Source organism: Triticum dicoccoides, chromosome 3A, assembly GCF_002162155.2.
Source record: "Triticum dicoccoides isolate Atlit2015 ecotype Zavitan chromosome 3A, WEW_v2.0, whole genome shotgun sequence".
In the NCBI taxonomy this organism is placed as follows: domain Eukaryota; kingdom Viridiplantae; phylum Streptophyta; class Magnoliopsida; order Poales; family Poaceae; genus Triticum; species Triticum dicoccoides.
The window spans coordinates 317664382-317679117 of NC_041384.1; positions in this window are offsets into that span (position 1 = coordinate 317664382).

The window sequence follows — 14736 nt, forward strand, 5'->3', positions numbered from 1 at the left end:
ATGTGGATGTGGTCTTGTGGTGAGAGATAGCTTCTCCACCATCTCCATGCTAGCCAAGTTATTGCAGCTCCCTCCATCTATGATGACACAAACAGAACGTTCCTTCACAACTCCCTTTGTATGGAACAAATTATGCCTCTGATTTTTCTAAGCTTGTGTAACCTGCACACTCAAAACACGTTGAGCAACTAAACATTCATACTTGTCAGCATCTTCAGCAGCCATGTATTGCGTGTCATGATCAGAATCCTCTCCACCGTGTTCTTCATGTGTAATAAGAGCCAAAGTCTCATCATCATAGTCACTAGCGGACTCATACCCATCATCCTCAGTAACAATCATCACACGCTGAGATTTGCATTCTCTCGCAAAATGTCCTCTTCCCTAACAACGACGACAAATAATATCACTTGTGTGCCCTGTTGATGCCATGGAAGAAGAAGAACTCTGTGCAGGCCCAGCAGGTGTGCTCTTGGCAGATAGTGGTGGTTGTGCTTGCTTTCTTGTATCACGGCTGGAGGTGGCACCTGATGGAGGTGCTGGTGCAGTGGAAATAGAGGATGCCCGTGGTGTCCATGATGAAGATCGACCTGCAGAAAAGTTAGTTCGCACCAATGCCTGTCGATCCTGCACTTCACGTTCAGCTTTACAAGAAAGATGGAATAAATGAGTGATATTAGTATACTCCTTATACTCTAGATGGTCTGAATCTCTCTATTTAATCCACCCATAAAACGTGCAAGCATAGCTTCATTCTCCTCAAGAATACCACATCTAATCATGCCAGTTTGTAATTCCTGATAATATTCTTCTACAGAATTTTTTACTTGTCTTAAACGCTGCAATTTTTGAAGTAATTCACGTTGATAATATGGTGGAACCCAACGAGTACGCATAGCAGTTTTCAAAGCTGCCCAAGTAGCTGGAATAGGACATAATCTACAATGTTCAGACCACCAAACACATGCAAAGCTAGTGAAAGCACAAACAATAGCAGGAACATGTCTCTCCTCAGGATATTGTAAACATGTAAATCGTTCTTCAGTTTCTAACTCCCAAGTAAGGTATATATCAGGAACATTTCTACCCTCAAATGGTGGAATGTTCAATTTCAGTTTAGGGAGATGGTCATGATCACGTACCTAAGGTGCTTGTACAACATACCATTGCGATGATATGCATGAGGACGACCTGGTGGTGGTGGTGCTGGTAGTTGCACGTAGTTCTGATTTTGATCAACCTCATCCTCGTAATGGTCCTCCACCTCCGCAGTAGCAGCAAGAGCTACAGAAGCATCAACAACGGCACCAGAATTTTGACTAGGCTCAAGGGGAATGCGCAGTGCCCGTCCCACTTGATTTGGAAGGCGATGTTGTTGTTGTTGTTGTTGTAGAGGTGCGTTAGGTGCAGCCGGTGGTGGTGGTGGAAGACGCGCGAGCAATTCATTAAACTTGTTATCAAGCTTTGTTTCGAACGTCTTCTCCATGCCATCTATCTTCTCCATGGCCTCTTCAAATCTGTTTAGCACATCTTGCACCTGTCCACTCATCATTTGCTGAAATTTATCATGTAGCTCTTTGTTCGTCATGTTCTCCCAATCTGTCTCATCGGCTTGTGATCCTGCCATGGTTAGCAGCAATAGAAACACACAAGAATATGATCCTACAGACTACTAGGAAGTGGTGGTGGTGTATCACAAATCCGGCAAGTGAATCTCAAATTCTTACCAGTTCTTACCCAGCAGCAAGTGGTGATCGGCAACCGTCGTAGTCAAAACTCTCAAAGCTTGGATAGAGCGATTACCAGGGAGAGTGAAACGCACGACGTAGATGTATGTGGAGCTAGGAAGGCTTATAATATGGTAGCAAAAAGGGTCAGCAATAATCAATTCAGAGATGCAAAGTTGAATAAATGCTCAACGACGGTACTGTGCTGGTCCTAGGCTAGACCGTGCTAGAGACGCGAGCCTAGAACACTAACAAAATCACGACGGTGCACGTAAACAAGGGAGGAGCACGCTCTGAATTTTTGCTTCTTTTTTTCACTTTTCTTGCACTTTTTTTCCTCTTTTTTTTGCTCCGCAACAATTTTTTTTAAAAAAGTCTACAAATGGTCTAAAAACTGCCTAGCCAGAATTTTCCAGACTTCTGCGGGATGATGAAAGTTTAGGAGTCCTACTCTGTCATGACTCGAAGTATCGCGTGATCTAGAAAGCCAAAACAGAGTAAGAAAATACTTGACTCGGACTAGGACTGGTGGCGGAGATAAATCTGGTGGAACTCGGACTATTGGCGGCGATGAATCTAGTGGAACTCAGACTGGTGGTTGAATATGGCGATGGTATATCTAGACTCGGATTGGTGGTTGTATATGGGAGTGGTGATGTATATGGTGGGGTGGTGGCATAAGGCAATGATGATGACGATGGTGCGGCGGCGGCGTGACAACCTGTGAACAGAACTCGAAACTCTAAGGGACTAGACGCTAAGACCAGCAACTCGACACGATGATGCAACCGCAAATTCAACAAAGCAAAACTCTAAAAATACTATGCAAAGGCTCAGATTTGGTTCGGATATGATGAACTAACCCTAATTTTTTAGCTTTTTTTGGTGGATTGTAGGTATGAAGAACAGACCCGATCTAAACAACGAAAAACTGTAAAAATCTCATTGAGCAACCTGGAAATCTGATACCACTTGATAGAGGCAAAGGTGTCCCGTCTATCGATGAGATGGTGGCTATCGTTTTAGAGGAAGTCGACTTTGACGACCCGACAACGAACGTGCGAGGACGTCGTGCCTTAGTAATCGCTAAACCAACTTTGAGGCATTATTGACCACGCCGGAGCACGATCAACCTGACCATGAGGGCCTGTTTCCTGCGAGCAAACGAAGAACAGGCAAGAAACTGAGATTGCAATCTGGATATTGCGAATATAAGATGAAAGCTTTATTGATCAAGGTGGGGTTCTGTGACATCTTGGTCTGGTCGCTGGACACAAACGAAGTACGCGAAGTTGCAACTATGGAGAACTTTTAATCTAAACAAAACCCAAAGTCTAAACGACGCTCTAAGGGTTGTATATATGGAGGAAGAGGGGGGGGGGATTTCATGGCCCTTGGAGGAGGGGTCCAAAACCAACCCTAACTCTTGTTTCCCCACACATACGGACTCTAAAAACAGCCTATACTTAATTATTTCAAAAATACATGGGCCTGGCCTAGTAATAAGGTGACGCAGCACCTAAAATAGACTCTGGACGCAGCACCTAAAATAGCCTCTTGTATATTTCGTCCAAGGCTTCATGCACTCCTTATGGTGGCTTCAAAGTCCTGAAATCATCACTTGTAACTCCGTTCTTGATCCCCTTGCGCATGCCATCATCTCCATGCTTGAACTTGCTCCAAGGTTCATCTTTCTTGTCCAAGCTAGGCCCTTCATTTGTAAGCAAAACAAATGTATCCAATTTAGGAAGTATCATATTCTCATGAACATTAGAATCATTACCAAGAAACGAAAGTACCTGATAATTCAATTGGCGTGCGCGAGCTCTAGTAATTGGTCCAGTATGTATAGTAGCAGGGGTTGTGGGTGTAATAATGGTATTGATGTCCTCATCAGATATGATCTAAAGAGGTTATTTGCTAAGTGGAAGCAGCAATCGCTTAATGCTAGAATGAAACCTGACCCTGCTTTTGCTACTTCACCTATTTGTGTTACTGGTAGAGATTATGAATTCTCTGTTGATCCTGATATAATTACTTTGATTGAATCTGATCCTTTTTATGGCTATGAATCGGAAACTGTTTTGGCACATCTTACTAATTAAATGATATAGCTACCCTGTTCAGTAATGATGAGAGAACTCATTACTTTTATATCCTTAAAATATTCCCGTTCTCATTAAAGGGTGATGCTAAGATATGGTTTAATTCTCTTGATCCTGGTTGTGTGCGTAGTCCCCAGGATATGATTTATTACTTCTCTGCTAAATATTTCCCTGCTCATAAGAAACAAGCTGCTTTAAGGGATATATATATATAAATATAATTTTGTGCAAATTGAAGAAGAGAGTCTCCCACAAGCTTGGGGGAGGCTTCTCCAATTACTTAATGCTTTGCCTGATCATCCTCTTAAGAAAAATGAAATACTAGATATATTTTATAATGGACTAACCGATGCTTCCAGAGATTACCTGGATAGTTGTGCTGGTTCTGTTTTCAGGGAAAGAACACCAGATGAAGCTCAAATTCTATTGAATAATATGTTGACTAATGAAAATAATTGGACACTTCCTGAGCCTATTCCTAAACCAACTCCGAAGAAGAGATGTGTTCTATTTCTCAGCCCTGAGGATATGCAAGAGGCAAAGAAATCCATGAAAGTAAAGGGTATTAAAGCTGAAGATGTTAAGAATTTACCTCCTATTGAATAAATACGTGGTCTTAATTTACCGCCTGTCGAAGAAATGCATAATTTTAATCCATCTCCTATTGAAAAAATACATGGTCTTGATAACCCGACACAGGTAGTAAAGGTAAATTCTCTCTATAGATATGATAAAGCTGAAATCCCATTTACTAAGTTTGCTAGCCCATGCTTAGATGAGTTTGATAAGTTTATGGTTAAGCAAGAAGACTTTAATGCTTATTTTTGTAGAGAATTAAAACGCAGTGCTGATATGCTTGAACACTTGGGTGATTATATGGCTAATGTTAAAGGTGAACTTAAACTTATTAGTAAACACGCTTCTATGGTTACCACTCAAGTAGAACAAGTACTTAAAGCTCAAAATGATTTGCTCAATGAATTGAATAGTAAGAATAATGATTATGCTGTTAGAGTGGCTACTAGAACAAGTAGAATGACTCAGGAACCTTTGTATCCTGAAGGCCACCATAAGAGAATTGAGCAAGATTCTCAGAGAAATAATATAGATGCACCTAGTCCTTCTAAAAGGAAGAAAAAAAATGATAGGACTTTGCATGCTTCTAGTGAACCTATTACTGAAACACCTGAGAATCGAAATGATATTTCTATTTCTGATGCTGAAACACAATCTGGTAATGAACCTGAAACTAGTGATAATGTTAATGATAATGTTCATGTTGATGCTCAACCTAGCAATGATAATGATATAGAAATTGAACCTGCTGTTGATCTTGATAACCCACAATCAGAGAATCAGTGTTATGATAAGAAAGACTTTGTTGCTAGGAAACATGGTAAAGAAAGGGAAACATGGGTTTAGAAACCTATGCCTTTCCCTCCCAAACCATCCAAGAAAAAGGATGATGAGGATTTTCAGCGCTTTGCTGAAATGATTAGACCTATCTTTTTGCGCATGCGATTAACTGATATGCTTAAAATGAATCCTTATGCTAATCACATGAAAGAAATTGTTACTAATAAAAGAAAGATATCGGAAGCTGGAATTTCCACCATGCTTGCAAATTATACTTTTAAGGGTGGAATACCAAAGAAACTTGGAGATCCAGGAGTACCCACTATACCATGCTCCATTAAAAGAAACTATGTTAAAACTGCTTTATGTGATCTTGGAGCCGGTGTTAGTGTTATGCCTCTCTCTTTATATAGTAGAATTGATTTGAATAAGTTGACACCTACTGAAATATCTTTGCAAATGGCTGATAAATCAACTGCTACACCTGTCGGTATTTGTGAGGATGTGCCTGTTGTTGTTTCAAACATTCTATTTTAATGGACTTTGTTATTCTTGATATTCCCGAGGACGATAGTATGTCTATTATTCTTGGAAGACCCTTTTTGAATACTCAGGGGCTGTTATTGATTGCAACAAAGGCAATGTCACTTTTCATGTTAATGGTAATGAGCATACGGTACAGTTTCTGAGGAAACAACCTCAAGTCCACAGTATCAATTCCATTGGAAAAATTCCATCGATTATTTTTGGAGGTTTTGAATTTCCTCTTCCTACTGTAAAGAAGAAATATGATATTCTTATTGTTGGGGATGTGCATATCCCCGTTGAGGTAACCTAGTGTTATTCGAAGATTCTCCGGTTCCATGTTATTCGGAATGAGTTTGTTAACAAGACATGATCAACCTTGTTAGTGGATTCCTTTTGATGATCATGAGATGGATGAATTTATAAAACATAACTCTCTATACCCGCCTTTTACTTTCTGTTATTTATAATAAATAAAGTAAAAATAAGTATTTTTTGTCTGTTATCTGAATTATCCGTGCAATATAAAAATACCCCAAAAATAAAAGTTCCCCAAATGCCTTGAAATTTAAATATGATTTTTCTGGAATATTTGAGAATATTTGGCACTGAGAACACAGCACGGGGGGAATCCACCTGGCCACGAGGGTGGAGGGCGCGCCCTATCCCCTGGGCGCAACCCCCTGCATCGTGGGCCCACGGTGGCCCTCCTCCACTGATTCCTGCACCCACACACTCCTTCTTCCCCCCACAAACATGATTATCTAGTTCAAACCCGAGTCCAAGCTCATTTTGCTGCCATTTTCGATCTCCTTGCTCAAAGCACGTCTCACAAAACTGCTTGGGGGGATTCTTCCTTGGTATGTGACTCCTCCATTGGTCCAATTAGTTTTTGTTCTAGTGCTTTATTCATTGTAAATTTGTGCTGCCTAGGTGACCCTGTTCTTGAGCTTGCATGTCAAATTTATGTGGTTCCAAGTAGTTTTGATGCATGATATAGGCTCTAGGCACTTGTAGGAGTAGTTGCTATCAATTTTGTTGAGTTTGGTTTACTTTTATTTGAAGTTACTAAAAATTTCAGAAATTTTTTAGAGGTAAGAATATGTTTAGGAAAATGTACCAAGGTGGCTCTTCAAGGAAACAAGAACCCAGGCTTGCAATGCGTGATGCTGATGATGAGCCACCAAGGGACGCTCCAGTGCGGCCCTATGAATGGCCTTCAGAGGACTTTATGGATCGAGCGGAAATCAAGGAAGAATTTAATGCATATTTGCATAACGTTGATCTTGTGAGCTTCGAGGAGGAAAAGTTCCGCCAGTACCACTATCTCACTAGTTCCTTTGCGAGGAGGTTTGAATTTTCATCTTCACGCAATTCTCCAACTGTCCTGTTTGATCTTTATGGAAAATCTTATACGATGTACTTAGAGGATTTTACTACTGCTTGCAAACTTCCACGATGGGGTAGTGTTAGGGAACCTCGCAAATCTGAATTTAGCGATTTTCTTGCTAGTAGAACTGTGGGGGAATCTAGAGATATAACACAAGCTACCATAGGGAGCATTCACTTTCTTGCTATACATTATTTTGCTCTCTTCATAGGTAGATGCATTAATGGTAAAGATGAGGCATGTCACATGTGTGTCCGTGACCTCAGTATTCTTAGGAGTGCTGTGTTAGGAGATAAATCTTATAATTTGGGAGCCATTGTTTCACGTAGGTTGCATCTTAATAGATTTAATGGAGATTTCTTTGGTGGAATTTATGCAACCCGCATAGCTAATTTTCTTGGTATAACCATACGTGAGGATGATATTGAGTTTCCTCCTGCTTATTTGGATTATGAGGCTATGGTTCGTGATTAGTTTGTTGAGAGGAACGATCAGTTCCTCCAGTACCAACTAATCTTTGACAGACGACACACCTATCACGTCGATCTCCCTGCTTCTACTTTATTTGACTTTCAGGCAAAAGGGAGATATTTTATAATTAGAGAGGAGGCGGGAGAGTATAAGAGGAGAGCTGAGATAGCTTGCCTCCAAGATGCAGCCCATGATGCAATGACTACTGCATCATAGTACGACCTCAGTTACAACTTTGGATCCGCCAGGCCAGCCATGGCCATAGACCAACTTAGGCCAAAAGCCTAAGCTTGCAGTAGTACGTATTTCTCACCGACATTACATTTATGTTCACACACTGATGTAGGGTGGAACCCTAATCGGCCGATCTTTCACGAAAGGAGCGGATCCCGCGAAGAACACGAGGAACACAAAGAGGGGAACAAGGGAAAACACAAGGGGAAACACGAGAGGAACACTCAAACTAAGAAGAACAAGTCACACATGGGCCAGATCCTCGAGCACATAAAGTAAGATACACGATCCACAATCAACTAGGGACGATACAAAAGGGTAACCGGTTCTTCTCCGTGAGAAGGTCTTGATGTTATTCCCTAAAGAGGGGTCTTGAATCCGCTTGGGGGATCGTCTCCGGTGGAGGCTCGAATCTCCGAGGAGAAGGTAACCAAGTGGATGACAAAAGCTCTCACACAAAATATGAGCTAATCCTTTGCTAACCCTTGAAAGTTTTACGGGGTGTAGTATATATAGTCTAGGGGGGAGAAGGGATACACGGGCCTTGGACCTTCACTGTACGCAGACAGGGGAGGCCGGACGTCCGGGCTGGTCGGCCGGATGTCCGGGCTTTCAGGCGACGCCCGATGTCCGGGCTGGAGTGGTGGCATTTGTTGCTCTCGGGTTCGTAGGAGCCGGATTTCCGGGCCGGTGGCCGAATGTCCGGGGGCTCGGGAGAGGCCGGATGTCCGGGTTGCCGGGGCCGGATGTCCCGGGCCTGTAGCTTCCGGCGGCTGTGCTGCTGTAGTGGAAGACGCTCCAGGGGCCGGACGTCCGGGGACTTGGCCGGATGTCCAGGGCCTTGGAGATGCTCTTGGCTCCTTCCGTTGGTTCTCCTCATCTGTGGACTTGGGGACTTGTACATCTTCAAGTGCATCTTCGGGAGGGCCCTCTTGGTGCCTAATCATGCACAACACCTCGAACTTAGGTAGTAGCCATGTCTCATGCATAGAAAGTGGAAGTTCGGAGAGGAGTGAGTTCACCTTATCTTCGATAGCTTTGGCTCGGGCTCGTGTCATTGGTCCAAGTGGTGTCATTGGAGGTGTAGGTGCATCCATGGGGATGATGATGGGATGCTCCGCATCATCTCCCCTCCCTTGGGGAAGATCTGTCCTCGGATCGAAATACTCATCACCATGGTAGGGCGAGAGGTCTTTGATATTGAAGATGTCTCTCACGGAGTACTTGTCACGAGGGATGTCGATCTTGTGTGCGTTGTTGTTGTAGCATGCAAGCACCTTGAATGGTCCATCCGCACGCAGTCGAAGTTTGGACTTGCGTTCTTGGGGAAAACGGTCCTTCCGAAGGTGTAGCCACACGAGATCTCCAATGTTGGATATCATAGGGTGCTTGTTGATGTTGAGCTTGGTCGCAAGGCGTTGTACTTGGCGCTCGATGGTGTTTCTTGTATCTTCATGCGCCTTCTTGAGATGGGTCGCTCGTGCACTTGCGTCCAAATTGTTGCCCTATTGGAGTGGTAGAGGGAGAATATCCATTGGTGACAAAGGGTTGAATCCGTAGACGACCTCGAAAGGGGACTTGCCGGTTGTTGAGTGTCTTGCTCGGTTGTAGGTGAACTCGGCAATGGGTAGACACTCCTCCCACTCCTTGATGTTTCTCTTGATGAGTACTCGAAGTAGAGCGGAGAATGTGCGGTTTGTCACTTCCGTTTGGCCGTCGGTTTGAGGATGGTATGCCGTGGAGAGGAGTAGTTTGATTCCGCGCTTGGCGCATAGGGTCTTCCAAAAGTAGCAAAGGAACTTGACATCGTGGTCCAAGACAATAGTCTTTGGCACACCATGGAGACGCAATATTTCCCTACAAAAGAGATTAGCAACATGTGAAGCATCGTCTATCTTGTTGCAAGGAATAAAATGTGCCAGTTTTGAGAAACGGTCCACAACGACAAATATGGAATCTTTCCCATTTCGAGTCCTAGGAAAACCAAGTACAAAGTCCATGCTAATGTCTTCCCATGGTTGGTATGGAATTGGTAGAGGCATATAGAGGCCATGAGATTGAGCTTTGGACTTAGCTTTGCGACATGTAGAGCATCGGTTGGTGAAACGATTGACGTCCCGAAACATCTTTGGCCAAAAGTAGTTCTTCGAGAGCGTGGCGAACATTTTGTCGCGTCCTAAATGTCCCATTAAGCCTCCTCCATGAGATTCCTACAAAAGCAACAAACGAAGAGAGGACTCGGGAATACAAAGTTTGTTAGCTCTCATAAGATATCTGTCTTTGATGTAATAGCGTCCCAAGATGTATTCGACAAACACTTGGCATAAGGAGTAGCAAAAGTTGCATCATGCTCATACAATTCTTTGATATGCTCGAAGCCAATGACATCTAACTCAAGTTGTGTAACAAACATGCATATGCGGGGAAGAGCATCTGCTACAATGTTTTCTTTACACTTGATGACATAAGGAAAAGACTCAATAAATTCACTCCATTTAGCATGACGCTTGTTCAACTTGGTTTGTCCCTTAAGATACTTGAGAGTCTCATGATTGGTATGAATGATAAACTCATGGGGACGAAGGTAATGTTCCCATTCATGCAGAACGCTGACTAAAGCATATAGCTCTTTGTCATAGATGGGGTAATTGAGTTGCGCTCCAGAGAGTTTCTCACTAAAGTAAGCTATGGGGCGCTTCTCTTGAATTAACACACCTCCTATGCCATTACCACTAGCATCGCAATGGATCTCAAAAGACTTGTCGAAGTTGGATAAAGCAAGCATGGGAGCATGAGTAAGAAAATTCTTAAGCTCATTGAATGTGGTATCTTGGGATGGTCCCCAAACAAAAGGTGCATTATTTTTGCTCAAAGCATGCAAAGGCGAAGCAATGGTGCTAAAATCCTTCACAAAGCGACGATAGAAACCCGGAAGGCCAAGAAAACTACGCACTTGATGCAAGTTGGTTGGTTGCGGCCAAGTCTTAATAGCATTGATCTTGGACTCGAACATGAACACCCTTAGAAGAAACAACAAAACCCAAGAAAACGAGCATATCAACACCAAAAAGGCATTTCTCCATATTAGCATCGAGGCGCTCTTTTCTAAGAGTTTGCAAAACGGTGCGGACATGGGTGACATGCTCTTTGATAGATTTGCTAAACACTAGAATGTCATCAAACTAGACCACAACAAATATACCAATGTAAGGGCGAAAGACATCATTCATAAGGCGCATAAAAGTGCCCGGTGCTTCCAAAAGACCCATAGGCATGACTAACCACTCATACAAACCAAACTTGGTTTTGAAGGCGGTTTTCCATTCATCATCCTCTTGTATGCGGATTTGATAGTAACCACTCTTAAGATAAATTTTGAAAAATATAGTGGCACCTCTAAGCTCATCAAGCATATCATCTAGGCATGGAATGGGATACCTATAGCGAACGGTGATAACATTGATAGGTCTACAATCGGAGCACATGCGAAAACTACCATCACATTTTGGCACAAGAATGACCGGAACAACACAAGGGCTCAAAATTTCACGCACATGTCCATGGTCTATGAGATGCTTTACTTGCCTTCGTATTTCTTTTGTTTCGTCGGGGTTGACTCGGTATGGAGCTTTGTTCGGAAGAGGTGCTCCGGGGATGAGGTGGATTCGGTGCTCAATGCCTCATAGAGGAGGTAGACCCGGAGGTAGCTCATCGGGGAAAACATCTTGAAATTCCTGCAAAAGAGAAGACAACACTAGAGGAAGAGTGTGAGAAGTGTTAGTTTCTGGTGCATTTTCCTTGCACACGAGGACGTAGTGTAGGACACTATATGGGTTCTCACACACTTCTGTTATCTCACTTTGGTGGCAAATATAACTAGGTTCTTGTTTTCGCTCATCATGGAGGCACTCAATTTTGGCTTGTGGCGCTCACTCTCTTTTTGGTGGCTCGCTCTCTCACTATGATCTCCACGATGGGTGGCTTGCTTGTCGGTGATCACTTGACTTGGCAACATTGGACGGAGGACGTACTCCATGCCCTTCATCTTGAAGATGTAGTGGTTCATTCGGCCGTTGTGGACGATCCTCTATCGAATTTCCATGGCCGTCCAAGGAAAAGATGACAAACGGTCATAGGAACGACGTCGCACTCCAAGGTGTCTTTGTAGGCGCCGATTTTGAAGGAGACTTGTACTCGGTGCTCGACTTGGATGGTGCCGGAGTCACTAAGCCATTGCACTTTGTATGGATGTGGATGCTTCGTCTTGGGCAATTGGAGCTTGGAGCAAATTTCTTCACTTGCGAGATTATGAAAACTCCCTCCATCGATGATGACTTTGACGGATCCTCCATTGATGCCGGCCTTGGTGTGGAATATGTGGCATCGTTGGTCTTCTTCTTGGTGATGTTGGAGAGTCAAGACTTTGGAGACAACAAGTGCAGGACTTGAGTCTTCATCACAAAAGACTTGTTCTTCTTCATTGTTCACTTGGCGGTGCATGGCGACTTGCTCGAGGGCTTCCATTTCGCCTTCGCTCATGGAGTCATAAGTGCCATCGTCGTTGAAGACCATGGTTCGCTTGTTGGTGCACTCGTAGGACTTATGGCCTCGGCCTCCGCAAGTGAAACACTTGAAGGAACTCATCTTGACGGTCTCATCGGTTGGGGTTGATGATGCTGAAGCTCTCGACTTGAAGTTGGCGTAGTAGGATGGCTTGCAGTTGACGAAGCTTTCTTGAAAGTTGACTTGTCGATGTTGGAAGTAGAAGGCTTTGTAGTCGGTGTTGGAGTCGTTGGAGCTTGGTTGTTGGAGAAGCCGTAGGACTTGGATGAGAACTTGGCATACTTGAAATCATCTTGCACTTGGCGTTCCGCTTTGGTATCTTGGTGCACTAGCTCGATGAGATTTGAGTATGGTTGGAAGTCGGCGATCTTCTTGATGGGATGATTGACTCCATTCAAGAAACGTACCATTGTTTGCTCATCATCTTCCGTGACATTGGATCTTATCATTGCAATCTCCATCTCCTTGTAATATTCTTCAACGCTCTTTGTTCCTTGCTGGAGTTGTTGGAGTTCCTTGAAGAGGTCGCGGTTGTAGTAGGTAGTTACGAAGCGTGCTCTCATGACATCCTTCATTTGCGCCCAAGTAGTGATGGGTGGTTCACCTCTTGCCTCTCGGCGCTCTATGATTTGTTCCGACCAAATGGGGACATAGTCTTGGAACTCAAGGGATTCCATTGCGATCTTCTTCTCTTCTTCATAATTGTGCAAACGGAAGATCTTTTCAACCTTCAATGCCCATGAAAGGTACTATTCGGGATCGTTGCTTCCGTTGAACTTGGGCATGGTGAACTTGAGTTTGCCATAATGTTGCTCTTCATTGTGTTGGGGTCGGGGATGATGACGCCCATGTTGTTGATGATTGTGCAACTCGTGGTGCTCTTGGCGCGGAGGGTTGTTATCGTCATGTCGTTCTTGTCATGGAGGATCTCCATTGTCTTCATGCTCTTGATTGACTTGTTGTTCTTGGCGAGCTTGTGGAGGAGCTTGTTGACCTCAATGAGGAACTTGACGATGCACGCGAGTTTGAAATCTTCGTTCTTGAATTTCTTCGCGAAGTGCTTCCTCTTGTTCACAGGCTTGTCAGCTTCGGTCGGCAACGGCTCGACTCGAATCGCGTAGAGCTTGTTGCGCCGCAAGTGCTTGAGCGTCACGGAGTTGTTGTTCTTGACGTTGTGCCTCGACATCTTGAGCATTTTGGTGTAGACGTGCTCGCTCTTCCTCTTCATGTTGGCGTTGACATGGCCGTTCTCGGGCTAGCGCAAAGGCCTCTTGAGTTTGATGTTGTCGGCGCTCTTGAGAGTCGGTGTCACGTAGCGGATTGAGGCTTGCTTGACGATCTGTGCACGCAGCCCGGCGAAGAGTGTTCGATGTCGGTGTACTTGAGCCAGAGAGGGTGAAGTCGGAGTGGCGGCTTGAATGGCTCCTTCTTGAAGTGGAAGACGAGCGGTTGAGCAACAAAGCATGAATATCATCCATCCTTGCGTCATTCTCTTGCTTGTGACCGTCGAGCTTATGGTCGAAGTATTCCCTTGTACGCTGCTCGGAAAGTCGCAAGTCGGCGGCAAGGTTGTCGATACGTTCACTCATAGCTTGTTGCTCTTGATGCAAAGCATGTTGTGCACCAAAGAGGTGACTCTTGGTGATGAAGGAGTTCATGTCTTCGTCTTGCTCCATGAAGAGTGGGTTGGTAGAAGCACTTGGCCTATACATCATTCCAAGACAAATGTGAGTGGTAGAAAGAGAAGAACGAGTACCAAATGTACCTTGACCGAAGTTGAAAGAGGATCAAGGATCACTCCAATGTAGGACAAGGAAATAGCACAATTGGTACTAGCTCTTGTCGATTTCTCACACCTACACAAGTAAAAGCTTTTGGTGGAGCTTGGTTAGGATGGTGGCACAAAAATTTGATGCAATTGTAAGTGAGCTTCAATAATGTTGGAAAAGATTTGCAAGATGAAATGTAACAAGTAGACTAAGCATATAAGGTACACGGAAACACACACACAAAAAGATAAGTGGGGTTGTGAAACCAAGGGTGAGCCAAAATGTGGAATCCACAAAAATGCTCTTGTTGCACAACACTAGAGAGACGCTAGCACGATTGCACAATAGGCGGATACAAGAACTTGTGCACAACCTACTTAGAAAAAATGCAACGACTTCTATCCCAAATATGTTCTATGCAAGATATTGCTATGATATGATCCGAGATGATCGAGTATGACAATCTTAATGTTGTAAGATGTTATGGTTCTTGCTTAAAATTCCTTTGCTTATCTTTTCTCTTTTCTTAAAAGCTTGTTTGGCCCTTTCATGTTTGAGCTCTTTTCTCATGCAATGCTTGACGTACCAAGATAGCA